This window comes from Elaeis guineensis, chromosome 7 (genome assembly GCF_000442705.2).
Source record: "Elaeis guineensis isolate ETL-2024a chromosome 7, EG11, whole genome shotgun sequence".
Taxonomy (NCBI): domain Eukaryota; kingdom Viridiplantae; phylum Streptophyta; class Magnoliopsida; order Arecales; family Arecaceae; genus Elaeis; species Elaeis guineensis.
This window is the reverse complement of record NC_025999.2, coordinates 49766489-49779825: the sequence shown is the minus strand read 5'-3', so window position 1 is coordinate 49779825 and position 13337 is coordinate 49766489.

Below are 13337 nucleotides of genomic sequence, written 5' to 3'. Positions count from 1 at the left end.
ACCACCACTAGAAATTACTAATCACGAAGATTTCACATCTCTACCTAGGGAGTGTAGGATCTGAGAAAATAGTGGGAGCCTAATTTGTTTAAAATAAAACTCCTAAACAAATTGGTTAAGTCTGATTACAAAATCTACTAGAAACTTTTGACTCTCTACAGGAAATATGTCTGCGTCAACCCCCTGACCAAAATACTAGACACCCCAGATTGACTGGACCCAATTTCAAGGACTGGTTGAGGAACTATAGAATTATTTTGAGTTTCGAGAAAATTGACTCATGTCTTGGACCAGGATCCACCTGCCATACTAGTACGTCCGACTGCTGAACAGAGAGCGTCTCTAAAAAATAGACGGATGACGATAACAAAGTCAGATACTACATGTTGGGTGCCATGTCTGATGACTTGCAACGCCAGCATGAGAACATTATGACTACCCGCCAAATGTTGGCTCACCTACAAGAGTTGTTTGGTGAACAAAGTCGCGCAGCCAAGTATCAAGTCTGCCAAAGACTTTTTAAGGTTAAAATGCATGATGCGCAGTCAGTCCAAGATCATTGTTTGACAATGATCAAAGACCTTGGGGAGCTTGAGAAGCTCGGTATCATCTTAGACAAGAATTTTCAGATTGATGTGATCCTTCAATCTTTGTCCGATGCATATGGTCAGTTCATCATGAACTTTCATATGCATAAGATGTAGTGTACCTTGGCTGAGTTAATGAACATGTTGGTTACGATTGAGCTTTTTTGAAGAGTTCAAAAGGCTCAGTCCTTACTGTGGAGCGGACTTCTTCCAAGAAAAAAATTTTTGAAAGAAGAAGAAGTCTGCGAAGAAGCAGAAGGTGGATGGGAAAAGAAGAAGATGGAACCGAAGAAGAAGGCTGCTGAAAAGGAAAATATTTTCACTGTAATTCAGACGGTCATTGGAAGCAGAATTGTCCTCAGTACCTAGCCATCCTAAAGAACAAAAAGGATGGTCCTTCTGGAGGTATGCTCGTTATAGAATCTAATCTTACAGTTTTCTCTGCATTCAGTTGGATACTTGACTCTGGTTCTAGTGCTCATTTGTGTACTTCTATGCAGGGTCTTGAGGAGAGCAGGAGGCTGAGGGATGGGGATATGATCCTACGCGTCAGAAATGGAGCAAGAGTTGCTGTTGTGGCCGTGGAACCTACCCTCTGCGATTACCGTTAGGATTAGATTTAGTTCTTAGAGACTATTATTATGTGCCTGCAGCAAGCAGGAATTTGATTTCTGTTTCATGTTTAGCACAAGAAGGCTATGTGATTAGCTTTTATAAGGATCATTGTAACATATTTTATGAAAATAATAAAGTTGTAAATGATTTTCTTATTAATGGCCTCTATCAGCTACATATTGATGTATCTGTATTTAATATCGAGAAAATATGAATGCCATAGGAATTAAAAGGCCTAGAGATAGTCTAAATGATAGGTATCTGTGGTACCTAAGGCTAGGTCATATAGTGGAAGACAAGGTTAATAAATTGGAGAAATCTGGGCTATTGAGTCCGTTGACTTCCGAGTCATATCCAGTTTGTGAATCATGCCTTCAAGGCAAAATAACCAAGCTCCTTTTTATGGGACATGGGGAAAGGGCCATAGACCTACTTGCCCTAGAAAATATGGATGTGTGCGGTCCATTTGATGTACCGATTACAGGCAACTATGTCTATTTCATTACCTTTACCGATGATATGTCTAGGTACGGGTATGTGTTTCTAATGAAACACAAGTCTGAAGTCTTTGAAAAGTTCAAAGAATTCAGGCATGAGATAGAAAAATAAACAGGAAAGCCCATTAAGATTCTTCAATCAAATCGAGAAGGTGAATATCTTAGTCAGGAGTTCCTAGACTATCTTAAGGACAATGGCATAGTCTCTTAATGGACTCCACTAGAATGCCACAACTCAATGGGGTTTCAGAATGGAGAAATCGGACCCTATTAGACATGGTCCGTTCCATGATGAGCTTCACGATCTTCCTGAGTTTTTTTGGAGATATTATCTCATGACGGCAATATATGTATTGAATAGGGTTCCCTCTAAAATCATTCCTACCACACTGTATGAGATATGGCATGGTAAGAAACCAAGTCTGAGTCATCTCAGAATTTGATGTTGTCCGGCTCATGTCAAGAGACAGCAGACGGACAAGCTAGAGTTCAGGTCTTTAAGAGCTCGGTTCATAGGATATCCTAAAGAGTCATTAGGATACTATTTTTATATTCTGGAAGATCACAATGTGATTGTGAATCGACATGTTATTTTTCTTGAAAAATAGTTTATTCAAGATAGTGGCATCAGAAGAATAATTAAACTCAAGGAGAATATCTCCCAAGAGCAACGAGCTAAAGAATTTGAGGAACCCAATCAATTAGAACCAGTCCTAACACAACCTCTTCCACCTCGTAGATCGACTAGGATTTTTCGTCCTCCTAAAAGGTACTTAGGTACTATACAAGAGGAAGTAGAAGAAATGTTTCTTATGAAAAATGGGGCTCATGGTGATGACCCCAAGACCTATGATGAGATGATATCAGATATCGACTCCGAGAAATGGTTAGAGGCAATGAGATCAGAAATTAACTCGATGCACTCAAACCAAGTCTGGACCTTGGTAGATCCACCTGAAGGTATTATACCTATTAGGTGTAAATGGATCTTCAAGAGAAAGATAGGTGCAGATGAAAATGTGGAGACATTCAAGGCTAGGCTCATAGCGAAAGGTTATAGTCAGTGCAAAGGCATTGACTATCAGGATACCTTCTCGTCCGTAGCCATGCTAAAATCCATCCGCACATTGCTTGCTGTTGTAGCCTATTTCGATTATGAAATATGGAAGATGGATATGAAAATGACATTCTTAAATAGATATCTTAAGGAAGATATCCATATGGAATAGCAGCTTGGTTTCACATCCAGTGATGATGATCACAAGATTTGCAAGCTGCAAAGGTCCATTTATGGACTTAAGCAAGCATCTCGGAGCTGGAATACTCATTTCAATGATGTGATCAAAATATTTGGTTTCATCAAGAATGAGGAGGAACCATGTGTATCCAAAAAGGTCAGTGGGAGCACAGTTATCTTCTTTGTACGGTACGTTGATGACATCCTCCTAATTGAAAATGATATTTCCATATTGACCTCAGTCAAAATATGGTTGTCTAAGGAGTTCTCTATGAAAGATCTAGGAGAAGCATCCTTTATACTGAGTATTAAGGTCTATAGAGATAGACCAAATAGGATGCTAGGACTTTCACAGAAGATGTACATAGAGGAGGTGCTAAAAAGGTTTAGCATGAAAAACTCCAAAAGAAGTTTAGTACCTTTTAGACATGGCATTCATCTCTCCAAGAAATATGCCCTAGCACACCTGAAGAGATTGAACACACAAGCAAGATCCCTTATGCTTCGGCAATAGAAAACCTCATATATGCCATGCTATGTACACGACCTGATATAGCCCATGCTATGAGTGTCACAAGCAGATATCAATCAAATCCAGGCGAAGAGCACTAGACTTCTGTGAAATGTATCCTTAAGTACTTGAGAAGGACTAAGGATATGTTTCTAGTCTTTGGGAATGGAGAACTCCAGGTTCAGAGATTTACAGACTCAGACTTTATGTCTGATATAGATGATCGAAAGTCAACATCTGGGAGTCTGTTCATTTGTAATGGTGGTGCAGTCAGCTGAAAGAGTTCCAAGCAGACGGTAATTGCTGATTCCACCATGGAGGCAGAGTATATTGCTGCATCGAAAGCTGTAAAGGAGGTATTCTGGTACAAGAAGTTTGCCACAGATCTTGGAGTGATGCCATCAGATGCCATTCCTCTTTACTGTGACAATAATAGCACCATAGCCCTAGCTAACAAGCCAAGGTCTCACCAGAAGTCTAAGCATATCGAGTGGTGATTCCATCTGATCCGTGATTACCGCGAAAAAGGTTATGTCGAGGTTAAGAAAGTCAACTCCATAAATAATGTGGCAGACCCACTGATAAAGCCATTAGGCCAGCAAAAGATAGAAACCCACCTTAAGAAGATGGGACTTAGATATGTAGCCAATTGGCATTAGGTCAAGTAGGAGTTTGTTAGATGTATGCCCTAGATTCCAGATTGGCTGACATATTCCTGTACAAATGTAAGGATAAATTTATAATTTTGACTATAAATGAATAAAAAGATTATTCTACTATCACATTGTGTACATTGTGTCTATGATACATCCTTTGAGTTAGTAGGAATGTTAATTTATATTTTCAAGAGTTGAAAATTTAAAGCATGAATTTACATAACTAACTCATAAACAGCTCCTAACTATAAGATCACCACGAGGATGGTGATCGATCCAGAAGGTTAGTGTACGATCATTTTCTTAGGATAGATGTGTCTTGAGTCTACGGTGTGGAGATACTGAAGTGAGAGTATAGATATTCGTTGAGAACGAGAGTACTAAGCGTGACCACCTCGAGCAGTCATAAGGAAGTCTACCTTCTCGTCGATGACTAGCTCGATGCTGCAGCTGTGTGTCTAGTTCTTTGACCTGAGGTGCATCGACAGTTCACCTTGAGTGTGTTATAGTTTGACTACACTATAATTTGGTCTCCTAGCCATTCAGAACCCTGAGGTATATGTTGGCTGTAGCATATTCATTGTAGGAACCAGATTGCACCAAGATGAGATCTATCAACCTCGATAGATGAGAGGAGTAGTCCTATGATGATCGAAAGATCGAGTCCTTAAGCCCATGGCCATGGCAGAGTGAAATAATGAAAAAAAATTTTTCATTGGGGTTTCACATCGGACTCGGATCAATCGATTGATTCATATGACTGATGTTGGGTTTGACGAGTTCACCTTAACCCTAATTCAGTCGGGACTCAGGATAGAGGAACTCAATCACACAGGTAGCTGCATTTAGAGGTTCATCTTTATTTCTGATGGGTTGCCACCATATACTACTAAGTATCACTGGTGGATTTTGAAAGCAATTAAAATGATCTTGATGATCGATCATTCTAAATTGTCTGAATCAGAAGAGTTCTGGTCCATCGAAAGGAGTTTCGATGATGTCGATGATGAGATCATGACATGTCTCATTACCATACGAAAATGAACCTAACTGGATCACACAAATAAGAGTTAGGATCTGGATGTCATCAATTGAGCTAGTCCAGTTTGATTGATTTGGATTAGATCCAATTAGGTTCAAGGAAATTGTGCTAGCACACGATTGAGCCTAACTTTCTCCTCGTGCAATCTTTTTTATCTCGACTGAGCCAAATATGATTTGACTCATCCAGAGAATCTTGAGAAGGTTTCTCTCAGTCTGACTGGAGCCAGTCCAGCTTAAAAAAGTCTTATCTTAATTCATGAGATGAATTTAAGACAACACCTGCCAATTTCTGTCACCTGTCATTTTCGTTTTAGGACATCGGTCAAACATTGACTTATGGATCTTGAACTGAAGGCCACTTAGCAAGAGGTCATTGGAGATTTTTTATGGAGTATCCACCTTCTAAATTAGGCCTCAAAGTAGGTGCCAAGATCAGATTGGGCGTGCGCCCCAAGTGGATAAGGATAGAGTCCCTTGAGATGAGGACTCTATGCCTTGATTGACTCAAACTGTTGGGCACCAATCTCACTATGTTTATCCAATGTTGGCATCAACAGTAGGAGAGTTTGGTGAAATTTTTATTTGATATGATCAGATGACATCACTCCACCAATAAAATTTTTTCAGAATTAATTAAAATTTTTTGATTGGTCGAATGATGTGGCACTGCATGGCGCAGCAGGGTCCATTTAAACCCTATCTGCGCCTAGGGTTTGTTGAATCTACTCAATCCCTAGCAAAAGCATGATATCCCTCAACTTCTCCATATCCCCTCTGGTCCTCTCTCTCCCTCTTCATGTCCAAGAAGTTGGGCATCCATTTGGTGCTTGTCCAAGGCGTGGTGGCTCCCTGATCAGAAGGCTGCAGAGATTTGTCGAGAAGCTGCTACTCCAGCTTCAGAAGATCTTTTGAAGATCTTCCAGATCAGATCTAGATTTGATTTTTGGAGCATAGATTCATAAGGAGAAGATGATCCAGATCCTGCTTGAGTGGATATCAGTAGAGGCCAAGTGACTACGTGGCTATTTTTGAACCTCGGGCGTTGCTGCGATCATCTACAGGGTAATCGAGTTACCCTAGAGGTATTTCTCTAATCCTCAAGTTTTAGATTTAATTTTAGATTAAATATTAGATAATAAGAATCAGATCTAATAGATCTTAAATCTAAAATATCATAGGATATTTTTTTTTTTAAATATTCCATCCCAGATCTCATTAGATCTGGAAGATCCTACAAAGAAAAAGGTGATATTTCCTTCATAACCACCCCTGACCTGTACATCAAATGGCCCACACACATCGGTGTGTACCAAGGCAAGTAACTCTGTGGCCCTTTCCCTATGTCCTACAAATGACAACTTAGCCATCTTTCTCGAAGGCAAGATTCACATGCTGGATATGGCTCTGGGCTAAGAGAGCTAAGGATCCTATCATTTTTCAGTCTATTTATCCTATCCTCTCCAATATGGCCTAGTCTATGGTGCCACAAGTACTTCTGATTAATTTTATCTGTGGATCTCTTTTGACCTACGGCACTCACTATTTTCTTGTTTAGGTTCACATTCGCATCAACATACAAGTGATAAAGACTATCAATTAAAAAACCTCGTGCCACCAATTTATTTTGCAAATAAATAGAGCAAAAATCTTTATTGAAACTAATTTCAAAACCTTTCTGTGCTAGTACAGACATGAAAATTAAATTTCGACTATCTACAGAAATATAATAACAATCTTTCAAATCTAATCTAACGTCAGATGGTAATCGAAGAGGGTAAGTGCCAATGGCCTCCGCAGCAACCTTTACTCCATTACCGACCCGAAGGATGATATCACCTTCTTTCAACCTCCTACTTTCTATCAGACCCTGCATTGAGGTATATATATGAGCACTCGACTAGAAGTAAAAAAATCGTAAGGTTAGATTCAATTACGAGCATACCTTCAGAAGATTTATCATCCCTTTTGATCTTTAGGCTCTCCAGGTATTTGGATAGTTCCTCCTCCAGTAGTTTTTAGTACGATAGTGAAAATACTTTCCCTTTACCTCAGCCATTTTTGGACCATCCTTCTTTGGCCTGCTCTCTTGCTTCTGCTTCTTTGTACATTTAGCCTTCTTCCTTCCAATAGACTTTCTCTTAGAAGAAAAAGTTCGCTCCATAGTAAGAACAAAGCCCCTTGAACTCTTCAAGGTACCCTCCATTGTAACCAACATGTTGACAAGTTCAAAAATAGTGCAGTCAAGTTTGTTCATATAAAAATTCATGATGAATTGACTATATGAACTGGTAAGGGATTGAAGGATCAGATCCATCTGTAATTCCTTTTACATAACCAGCCTGAGCTTTTCAAGCTCCTCAATATCCTTGATCACTGTCAAACAGTGCTCATGGATAGACTACCCTTCGCGCATCTTCAGGTTGAAGAGTCTCTTGGATACTTTGAAGTGTGCAGTACAGCTTTGCTCACTATACAACTCTTGTAGGTGAGTAATCATGGCCCGAGCAGTGGGCATATGCTCGTGCTGGCTTTACAACTCGTTTGACATAGACGTCAGCATATAGCACTTAACCCAACTATCTTCATCCATCCACTTCTCAAAAGCAGCTCTCTTCTCAGTAGTAGGATGGTTTGACAACATAATGGGATCCTGATTGAGAACATGACTTAACTTTTTCGAAGTCAGGACAATCCTGAGGTTTCTGAGCCAGTCTTTAAAATTATTACCGATCAAATAATTGATTTCAAGGATGTGAGCTAGAGGGTTTGAGGATGACATAATGGTTTAACTGCAAGAGTAGAGATTCAAGTTAGACTTTTATACTTATTTGTTTTAATTTGCTTCTAGAGACTTTAAGATGCAAATAATGACTTCCACTATTTTTTTGGATCCCTCCACCCTTCGGGAAAGAAACAGAAACCCTAACGTGACAAAAGATTCGTAGTGGGTGTTGCGGTCCCATCTATGACATGCATCTCACCTAACAGTTATTGATAATATGCACACTGATACATGGGCAACTCTTTGCCCAGATGCTTCACTAAGCATGTTGTAGCTAATTGGTCTCTAAGTCATGTGAGCTCACCTAACAGTTATTTTCCATACTTCTTACTTAAACCTGACCCACCATTCACAAGAAGGTGCAAGGCCGTCATTGGATCCCTCACCTAATAGTTATTGAGTCCAACCCCATCCTTAACCTGGAGCAACTCTTTGCTAATAGAGTGATTGCGTGTTTTCGATGCAACTGAACTACTATGACCAGCCAAGAACAATCAACATCGATAACACGCCCACACATCTACAATGGTGGAAGACCTACGAACTTAATATTTATGGAGAGATTTGGGTTTAGATCTCATCTAATCAGTCATCATATGACTGATCTAACTGGCATAGGCTAAACCAAAATGCTAAGCAACCTAATTCAAGACCCAATCTTCCAAATTGATCAGATAAGTGGAGAACGGTGGGTTTCCCCTTATTGCCTTCCTTAGACACCAATAAATTGATCAGGTCGGCTAACGAAACTAATTAAATAACCATGTCTCATTAACTTATCTTAGACACTAATAGATCGATTGATCAGAATTGGTTAGCTCAAATGAATCAGGCTCAAACCAACAAGCCAAATTAGGTCTTTAGGTTAATCGATTCTACATATGAGACTCAGTCGATTTGATCAACAATAATTGTATGATCATTAATTTAATTGATCTAACACAATTCAATACTTGACTCGATTTGAACAATTACTTAATCGAATTAGACCCATATGACTCAAATCAAAAACCTTAGATATAATTCTATTATATAACCTAATTTTTGATTTTTTCATGATCAAAACTCTCATGCACAAACATAAATTTCAGATTCTAAAATCATATTTCAGATCTAAATTCTTCACATGAAAGTATATTTTAAAATATAAAAATAATTTTTAGATTTTAACATATAAACATATATCATATATATGCATGCATAATTAGATCTAAACAAAATTTCAGATCTAAGCATGATATAATATATCTCATATATTAATCATGTATAAGATTAAAAATAAATTTATGATCTAAATTTACAATCATATATCACATATATGAATCAAAATTTAGATTATAAAAAAAATTTCAGATTTCTTACATGCATCTATATTTCACATGAACATTAACTAGAACTCTTTCTAGATCAAATTTCAGATCTATGTATGCAATAATATATCAACTATATATTCTAAAACTAAATTTAAAATTAAATTTTAAATTTAAAGATCCATCCATACATCTTATGTATTAAGAAAAAAATTAATTTTAAATTTTTTTCAAAAATATGTATATCAAAATTCAGCATATGAAAATCCGTGGCTCTGATACCACTGTTGAAATTCAGAGTTTGGTACATGCATGTGTGTTTTAAAATTTTATTTTTTAAATATCACAATAAAAAATAAGATTAAAATAATTTTAATCTAAATTATTCATGCATAAAAATATAAAACTACAGGAATCTATTTCATATGCTGAAATTGATATACACTGAAATTTAGATTGTGATCAAATCACATACCAGTTTCGCAATCTCTTTCTTCAAAACTAGATCTGAAAGAGATGAGGCTCTCTGTTAGCTACACAAGTATTCGATCTCTATGAGTATCCACTCAGGATCAACCTAGAATAGCTCTCTATAATCTGAATTTTGATTCTCCAAAATTCAGCCTGCTGAATCTGAACGAAGCTGGATCGCAATCAACGTTTGATCTTTCTCCTTGATCTTCTTCTTTTTCTCTTTTCTAATCTTTTTTCCTTGCTTATGTGCTACTACCAGCACTAGAAACTAGCAATCAATGGATGCCCAACAACTTTTGGGCATGAGATAACTTGGGACACGCGTCCCAAGTGGTATGGCATGGGGATGCCTAAGGAGAAGAGAAAGAGGGAGGAAGAGAGGGCATGGGAGGTTCTCTTGGGGTGGAGGGGGGCTGGCTTGGATGATCTTAGGACCTTAGAGGAGGTTCACTTTTATAGGCACAAAGATTGAATCCTATTCAATCATATAATATAAGTCCTACTTGCATTAGGATTCTTATTAACTTAAGTTACATAACTTACATTAGGAAGCCCATTAGGTGCCAACTATTAGAGCCCTTGCACCCATAATTAGACACCCTCTTTTACACCCAAGAGATACCTCATATGAAAATCAAAGGCCTTCTAATTAATAGACACGCCCAAATTGATCAAATCAAAGTGGCGCCCCATAATAACTATCAAGGAGATTCATAAAGAACTTGCACCCTTAATTTATGTGATCTATAACCTTAGACCCCAACAATTGGAGTCTCATGAATCTTATTCATGTAGGTAATTAGCAGATAATTAAGTTAGAATTAGCTTATCAAATAAGTAATCTTAATGGAAAGAGGAATTGGGTCCAACCATGTGCTAGCAAGGTTACCATGGACCCAATGGGTTTCTCTAAATCCAATTGATACTTCATAAGCTCAATTTCTTATTCCAAGACCTCATAGGTTCAATTCTATCTGGTAGTGAGATATACAATGATCTCTATCATTGTATCATTGAAACTCTTTTCAATAGGTCGAAACAATTCCACTCTAACTCAATCAAGGATTGTTGATCCAAAACAATCCTAGTGAGCTCTCATAATCCATCAGTGATACCTAGCAGTATATAGTGGCAATCCAGTAAAATAGAAATAAAGCTCTAGGTATAGTTAACAAGTGATTCAGTCTTTCTATCATTAGTTCTGACTAGATGACAGATCATGGATAAATCATCAAACCTCAACATCAGTCATATCATAGATTCGATTAGCTCATGTCTAGATATGATGTCTATGAAAATTTTTTCCATCAATCACTTTACTGTGGTCATAGATTCATAAACTTAGCTTCTCAAATCTCATAGGACTACTCTTTTTTATCAAGATTGATAGATCTTATCTTGATGTGCATCCTACTCTTACAGTAGACCAACTGTCGTCAATATCCACTACAAGGGCTCATTGAGATCCATATTTATGTGTCAATCAAACTTCAGTAGTCTCACTACGAGTAGTAGTACCATCTCAAGTCAAAAGATCAATCACACAACTACAACATCGAGACAATCACTGATGATTGAATAAAAATCTAAGTGATCTCTTGTATGATCACGCTCAGTGCTAGTTGTTCTCTAACAACCATCCGCACTCATCATCCTGTATCTCTACACAGTAGATTAAAGATTCATTTATTATAAAGGAAGTGATTTGTGCATCAGTCTATCTGGATCTATCACCATCCTCATGATGATCCTATGATCGGGAGCCTTTAGGAATTAAATACATATCTCTAATTCTCAACACCTTGAGAATATGTATCGAAACTAATTTCATAGATAATTCAAGGACACATTACGCTTGAATGAAAAAGAATTTATCCTTTTATTGATCATATTAATATATTAAGTATAAAATTATACCTAGATTAATTACAATATGTCAGCCATATTAACTTCTAGGATATACATCTAACATCCAATTCAATTAGATTTTATTTAATCTTCTTTGCTCAATCAAATTGAGCTAATTAGCAATCTAATTACTAATTAATCCTCTATTAATTTATTAATACTTGATGAATTAATTTTGTGTAACTTTTGCATAAGGTTAACCATCAATCGAATTGATGATTAAGTCTTCAACAATTCAAGAACCTATTGGCGTATGGTTATCGTATAATTCATTTCTTTGACCCTAATGCTCAAGGATGACCTAAGATTTAACTATCAATCATAGATAAGTTATCCACATTATATTTTATTTTTTTTTAAATCCATTATATGGATTATCCGGACAGATTTTATTAAATTGAAATACACTGATGCATATCTCCTACTAATTTAGAGGGATCAATCTCATCTTAACTCACGCACCGACTTGATAAGTACTTGACTATACTCAAAATGTTTTCATTACTGAATTAGAAACTCAGTTAGTCTGATATCAAAGTACAGTGAGTTGCTTGCAAGTCACCATGGTGATCTCGATCGGAGGGATACTTATACCTATATCCTTTGCGAGCTATCCTTGACAGTAGAGTGCTCCGCAGTTGGTCACATTCAGTGAGATATACTCTTACATCTCACCTGCATGCCATATCAGTATCTTCATACTATTTAGTTACGAGGACAACCAACGTATATGGCACACAAGACCTACACTTGATATCGCTATCATCTTAGTAATAACGTATCGTTTGGTCGCAAATCAATTTAAGGACTACGCGATAAATCTTTCTTTATCGATCAAAGTAGTCCTAAGAACTTCATCATAATATATGAGTTCGTTAGAAGATGTATTCTTGAGATAAAAAATATTAAATAATTTTTATTATTTATCAATTCATATATATTTATAATTAGCACAATCATCAAACGATTGCTTTAGAACATAATTCTTAATAGTGTGTGCTGTGGATGTACCTTATTCTTGGATACATTTGATTGAGAATTTTCTTGTGGTTCAACTATAGATATTTCTAGATCAGTTTGTAGATTCTGAACTTTTATAAGTTCAATATTCCTCCCACTGCCTCCTTAGATGAATCATTTTTCAAAAAAATGGCATGCCTACTAACAAATACCTTTTGTTTAGTAGGATGGTAGAAGTAATATCCATTAGTTTCCTCAGGATATCCTACAAACCTATACTTGTCCGATCTAGCACTAAGCTTATATCCAAAAATATTTTTGACATAAGCAAGACAACCCCAAATCTTAAGATGTTTAAGATTAGGCTTCCTTCCCTTCCATATCTCATATGGTGTGCTTGCAACAACTTTAAAGGCACCCTGTTTAAAATATAGATGACAATCTCTAGGGCATATCCATAGAAAGATATTAGAAAATCAGTAAAGCACATTATGGACTGCACCATATCCATCAAAGTGCGATTCCTCCTTTCTGCTACACCATTTAACTGGGGTGTATAAGGAGTTCATTCAGAGAGAATACCTTTACTTTTAAGATGATCAAAAAATTCTCTGGATAAGTATTCTTCTCCTCGATCAGATCGAAGAACCTTGATACTTTATTTAGTTTGTTTCTCGACCATACTTTAATACTCCTTGAACTTATCAAAGGTTTCAGATTTATTTTCATAAGATACATATATTTGAACCTTGATAA